The 6000-nt window shown below is 50.8% G+C and overlaps 1 long non-coding RNA gene across 1 annotated transcript in view; it reads right to left on the minus strand.

Moving 5' to 3' along the window:
* Positions 1–5784, minus strand: part of LOC123627653 — a 31256-nt gene extending 25472 nt beyond the window's left edge. The window contains exon 1 of the long non-coding RNA XR_006731395.1: positions 5706–5784. This is a non-coding gene — a long non-coding RNA (uncharacterized LOC123627653). The remainder of the gene's footprint in view (positions 1–5705) is intronic.
* Positions 5785–6000: the final 216 nt, after the last annotated feature.

Raw genomic sequence — 6000 nt, forward strand, 5'->3', positions numbered from 1 at the left:
CCACAGCTCCTGATTCTCTCTCCTCCCTGCTCTCTCAAGAAAGTTCACCTCTGGGCCTATTCTGGATCTCTTGGGATGTAGCATCGGGAGTCAGTTAGACAAAGAAAGGACCAAAGGGGGAGAAGAGGCCCAGAAGACATTGACTAAGCTTAAAGAGGTGGAAGAGGAAGGAGGAGTGGGAGCAGGGAAGAGAGCAGGGCTGGATGTCAAGGCTGAAGATAAACAGTCACAGAAGCAGCTTTGAGGTATGAGGAAATAAGAGGAATAGAAAGCAGGAATCGGATAGGAGGAAGTGAGGGTTTTAATGTTCTTTGAGAAGTGCAAGTGAGGATCAGGACTGCTTAATGAATGTTTTGTTGTTACTGGACTGGGCTTTTTTTTTTTTTTTTGCCACCATAAAACAAAACCGGGCTGTGCGGGACCCTGGAACTTGTTAGCATTACAAAAGTACATAAACCTTGTTTGTCACTTTGCCACCAGAGTTCTCCTTAGGTCCCCGCTCACTCTATCTCCAGGAGTTGCCCACAGTTTACTGAGCCCTCCATGCGTTTTCTCACCTCTCTGCCAAGTCCCTGCACTTGTCAAATATCGTCTGTCCCCCTAGAGCACTCACTCATCCTCTTTGATGCCAGGCTCGAGTCTACAGTTTCTTGAAAATCAGCTTAAATGCTCATCCTCCAGGAAGCCTTCCTTTCTACGCCTCCCACGATTTCGGTTAAGATCTGGGAGATGTAGACACAGGGAAGAGAAAATGCACCTGTCTGCTTTCTCAGTCTTTTATGTCAACCTCACCGTTCCCCGGGCGCCATGAGGGCACGTTCGTGAACAGCAAGAAAAGGAACAAGCTCCAAAGTGAAACTAGGAGAAGGAGAAAAAAAAAAACACCCAGCACCAAGAGCTCAGAGGGATATAAAATTTAGCCTTCTTTCCCAAAATACACTAACAGAAAATGATTCACGAGGAAGGTATTATCTGGTTTATAGTAGAATGACTGGGATTTATAACAAGGCTTTGAAGATGGTAGGGTAGATAAGAAATATGCAAAAAAAAAAAAAAAAAAAAAAAACTCTGATCTTACTTCCTAAGCAAACTCCCAAAGATGGTAACGTGAGGAAAACAGAAAGCTCTGACTACACAAATATCTGAAATTTTATTACCTGAAAATTCATCATTAACAGACTTCCAGAAGAGATTGGGTTAGGCAGCAGATATCCAAAACCCTTCCTAGAAACGGAGCCAAATCACAGAGGAAAAATAAGAACAGGGGAAAAAAATCTCACAGAAAAGTTTACGTTATTCAACCCCCCACTGCTAAATTTGACTGGCTTTAAAAAAAGAAAAGAAAGAAAAAAAAAAGAAAGAAAAGAAAAGAAAGGAAAAAAAGAAAGGAAAAAAAAGAAAGAAAAAGAAAGAAGAAAAAAAAGAAAGAAAAAAAAGGAAAAAAAAGAAAGAAAAAAAAAGAAAAGTTTACGTGGGTTGAAGTGCAGCGGCGGATCATGAATCTACTCTAGTTAAGTAGAAAGACCTTTTTTGACATGATTAAACTATCAGTCATTACAAAACTGAGTAAACAAACTCTCCACGTCTCCAGAAATGACTGAGAACCACACTACAGAACTGAGCGATGAATGAAACTGCTGCTCTGGCCTCTGAAACCTCCCTGCAGAACTTGGCAGCTGCCACCTGGTCAGACGCTGCCACAAAATTGGGCACTCTGGGTGGTATCTGCCACCAGAGCCACAAGAATGTCCTGCACCTCCCTTCTTTCTTCTAAATCTCATGCAAGTAAATCAAAGCCGTATTTGGGACCCCAGCTGAGAGAGAGTCTAGGAAGCACGGTGTGTCGTTCTCCAGCTCTTCCGTGCAGAGAGGCATGCTGGGCATTGATGGAACAGATGTTGACCATCAGTTCAACGGATCCGATCACCCACGGCATGGGGACGCCCCCTCGGCGAGGCATGGCAGAGCCTCAGAGGAGTTCTTTGCTTAGAGATAGTGCAGATGACATTAGTTTGAAGGGCTCATTAGGGGCATAGCCACAATTTTCCTTCCCCGACAGAAATACAGAAAAGAGCTAAAATAACAAGTGCCTCTAAATTCAAGGGGACGAGGGTAGTGGTGAGGCTGCCACCTGCAGCTTGGTGTTCTGGCACCAGAACACACCAGGGCTGTGCTGCCCTACAGAGAGTAGACGAATCCTGGCCACACCAGATGGAAAACCTGCAATGAAATGTTTTTCTTTTTTTTTTTTTTTTTTGGAGACAGAGTCTTGCTCTGTGGCCTGGGCTAGAGTGCTGTGGCGTCAGCCTCACTCACAACAACCTCAACCTCCTGGGCTCAAGCGATCCTCCTGCCTCAGCCTCCTGAGTAGCTGGGACTACAGGCATACACCACCATGCCCGGCTGATTTTTTCTATACATATTTTTAGCTGTCCAGATCATTTCTTTCTATTTTTAGTAGAGACGGGGTCTCGCTCTTGCTCAGGCTGGTCTCAAACTCCTGACCTCGAGCGATCCTCCCGCCTCGGCCTCCCAGAGTGCTGGGATGACAGGCGTGAGCCACCGCGCCCGGCCAACAATTTTTTTAAAAAGTTGGAAAACAGACCAGGTATCTTATGCGAGTAACTGGTTTTCATTTAATTTTTTTTTTTTTTTAACAGCTTTGTCCCTCCCTATTTTCTACCAGACGGAACGGGACAATAGTCAAGACTCACCCAGGGACTCCAGCCGCTTCTCTGGCCTCTGGCCTCCCTCCGTCCCACGCACGCTGCCCCTTCCCACCTGCCACCGGCTTTGCCCGGGTCCCACCTGCGCTGGCTCCCGCGGGACACTCCGGGTTGTTAGAATGTCAACCTGTAGCTGGGGAGAGAGGACAGGAGGGCGCACGGGTTGCAGGGACGGCGAGGAGCTTGCACCTGGGGACGTGGCCCTCCTGGGCGGCAGCCTCATACCCGACTCTGCCGCCTCCACGCCCTGAGCATCCCCAGCACCTGCCGCTGCTTCCTCTCTAGCTCAGGCTCACCTGCCCCTCCCGGGCTGACAGCTGTGACAGTCGTGTCACCCGGTGGGGCGGAGGGGCCCCTAAAACAGGGCAGGCGCACAGGACTCCCCGACCCTACGCACGTGGGGAAAACGGACGGGACCTTCCGCACGCCGGCGCGGAGGACACAGCCACTGGAGTCCCGCCGTCCTTCCCTGTCCCCTAAAGCCAAGGTCTGTCCCTCCACCTCTTGCCACCACGGCCCCTTGCTCTGTCCCTGGGCTGGCACCCGGCGCGCTTGCTCCCTCGTCGCACCTGCGCCGGGTTGGGGACAGGCAGAAAAGCTCTTCCTCCAGGCGGCACCGGCATCCCCCGGAAGGGCGTTAGACACAGACTGCGGAGTCCCTCCCAGAGTCCTGATCCCGCGGCTCCGGGTCCCCAGAATGCGCATTTCTATCCGGTCCCCGGTGAGATGTGCTGACGCGGAGGCCTCACCTGCAGAACTGCTGCCCGGCCCTTAGCCCGGCTGCCTCTGCCTCCCCGTCCCGTCCCCGTCCTCCTTCCGGAGTCTGAGCAGCCTTCACCGGCGGAGGTGGCTCCTCCCCGGGCCCCTTCTGTCTGATTTTCAAACCTCAGACAGCGATGGGACAGTTGCCCACCACGCTCGGAGGCTGCTTGGCAGAGCGGCTGGGAATGCAAAGCTCTGGGGACGGGGCTCTGGGTTCAAGTGCTGCCTCTGCCGCTTACAAACCATGACCTCTGCTGCCTCTTCCACGAATGGGGATAAAAGTCCTCCCTCCTACGCATGCAAGGGCTTTGCCCCGGCCCGGCGTGTGCCTGATCAGGGTGAGTTATTGTCACCGTTGTTGGAAGACTCTTCTCAGACAGAACCACTTCCTGGATTCTGGTCTTCGGGATGCACTGACTCAACCTACCCTCCAGCCCCACCTTCGGCAGTTCCTGGCCACGTCTGCTTCTGTTGCTGTAGAGGCCCCATAATCTCTCTTCCCAACTAGTGCAAGTCCCTTAAATTATTTCCTAACAAAACCCTCTTTGTCCTTCATGCTGTCTCGTTTTTATTTTGTGCTTTTCACGCTCCGCAGTCACAGTGGAGAAGTCTAGACCAGAGCACAGCAGCGAGTGGGCCTTCTGGCTCCTTCTGGCCCCTTCTGGCCCCTGTGTCACCCCTCAAGGTTGCAGAGTCCCCCTGGAGTCTGGCCTCAAGCGCTCACTCATGTTGACCTTACAAGCCTGGAGGCTTTCGTTTTCTTTACTTATTTAAAATATTTCTCTAAGTCTCTTACTTTGTGAGCAGCGGTGTTAGCCTTCTGGGAGGAGCCTGCACGCCCCCAGGCCTGCAAGCCCTGCCACTCCGCGACAGGCAGGCTGGTGTCCCCGGCGGCAGTGAGCCTGCGCTTGGCCGTCCGAGTTCGTCCCAGGCCCAGAGCCGCGCTGCACATTCCTACAGCATGTGCCGCCTTCCTACAGTTTGCAAAAGATTGCAGATCGCTTGTTCCTAGTTTGGCTCACATTAGAATCACCTGGAGGGAATTTGAACTCTCCCCCGCCCCCATCAACAGCGTATTTAAGTGGTCCTCCATGCCAGTTAAATCCGGATGGGGGGGGAGCTGACCAACTGTGTAGGTCTCGAAGGGGTTTTTTTTTTCCCCCACCCCCACCCCACTCCAATGTACAAGAAGGTTTCAGAGTCACGAGGTAGTTTGTAATCATCTCCCACCTTCCCCAGGTCAAGAAGATCTCTGCCCTTCTCTCTTCCTCTAAATCTCTGAAATGTTTCTGCTTCTCTTTCTTTTTTTGTTTTGTTTTTGTTTTTGTTTTTTTGCAACCCTCTACTTCTCTTTCTGAACTGCAATCCTGGCAGGGCTCAAAGTGAGGTCAGTACCCCAGAGCGACCTTCTCCCAATCAAGCACAGAAAGCCTAGGAAGAAGAGGGGGGTGTTATTCCATAACTGAGTCATTCCTGCGCCCCATGAGAGAGAAGGATACAGAAGTAGCTGAATCCACTGGGAGCCCAGCACCACCACCCTCACCAGCCCCTGTCACCTCTGAGCCGTTCCCTGGACCCCGAGGAAAACACCCCACTGGCGTCAGCCGGACCTCACTGAGCACCAAGAACGGTCAAGCAGGACAGCGTAGGCGTCCAGAAGTGGGAGTGACAATGCAGAAAAGCCAAGTGGACACAGGAAGGGGTCCCCCAAGAGCAGAGGTTACCACGGCACTAAAGCAATCGTACCCAAGAGCAGAAATTCCATACAGGCCTGAAAAAAGTCAGAGTCAGGGAGACATAAACTAGGTGACAGAAACTCCAGCTACTACCTAGGACCAGAAACCTTTCCGAGAGGTTCCGGCACCTGCTGAGACTAAGAAAGTTCTGGGAGAAGCAGGATTCCCCCAGCTTTCTGCAAACCAGCATAAGCCAAAGGGACCGGAACATCCCCAACTCCAACTCCAGTTACCCTTCCTCCCCTTCTCCCCTAAAAATAGTTTTTCTGAACTGAAAAAGACTTCGGGGATCAAAGTCAAATTTTCTTATTCTGCTATTAAGGGAAAGGACTCAGCCACACACTAAGTGGCAAAGCCAGAAACAGATCCAAGTGTTTTGATTCCAAGTTAATTTTTTTCCACTGTGCTGTGTTTTCTCTCTAACTCACCATCTCTAATCCATCCATTTTCCAGCCAGCCAGGTCAGGGAAGAAATTCTTACCTAGTTTAGAGAGTCCGTTTCCCAGGAAGCTGCTTCTTCCAGAAAGACTCTTTTCGAAGGCTGACTTGCTTTCTCATTGCATGTCCTTGGGTTCCTCTTTAGAGAGAGAGAGAAAGAGAAGGGGGAAAAAAAAAAACACAAGCCATGAAGAAATGGTGTAGAGAGAGAAAGGCAACAAGAGTGGCTTTTCGAGCCATTCTACCTTGCAAATCCTGGGGATTTTCAATGTGGAGACCCAGACTCCGAAGGCCAGGCTAGGTGCTCCCCGTTTCTCAACTTCACACATTAGAAACGT

Source organism: Lemur catta, chromosome 26, assembly GCF_020740605.2.
Source record: "Lemur catta isolate mLemCat1 chromosome 26, mLemCat1.pri, whole genome shotgun sequence".
Lineage (NCBI taxonomy): Eukaryota > Metazoa > Chordata > Mammalia > Primates > Lemuridae > Lemur > Lemur catta.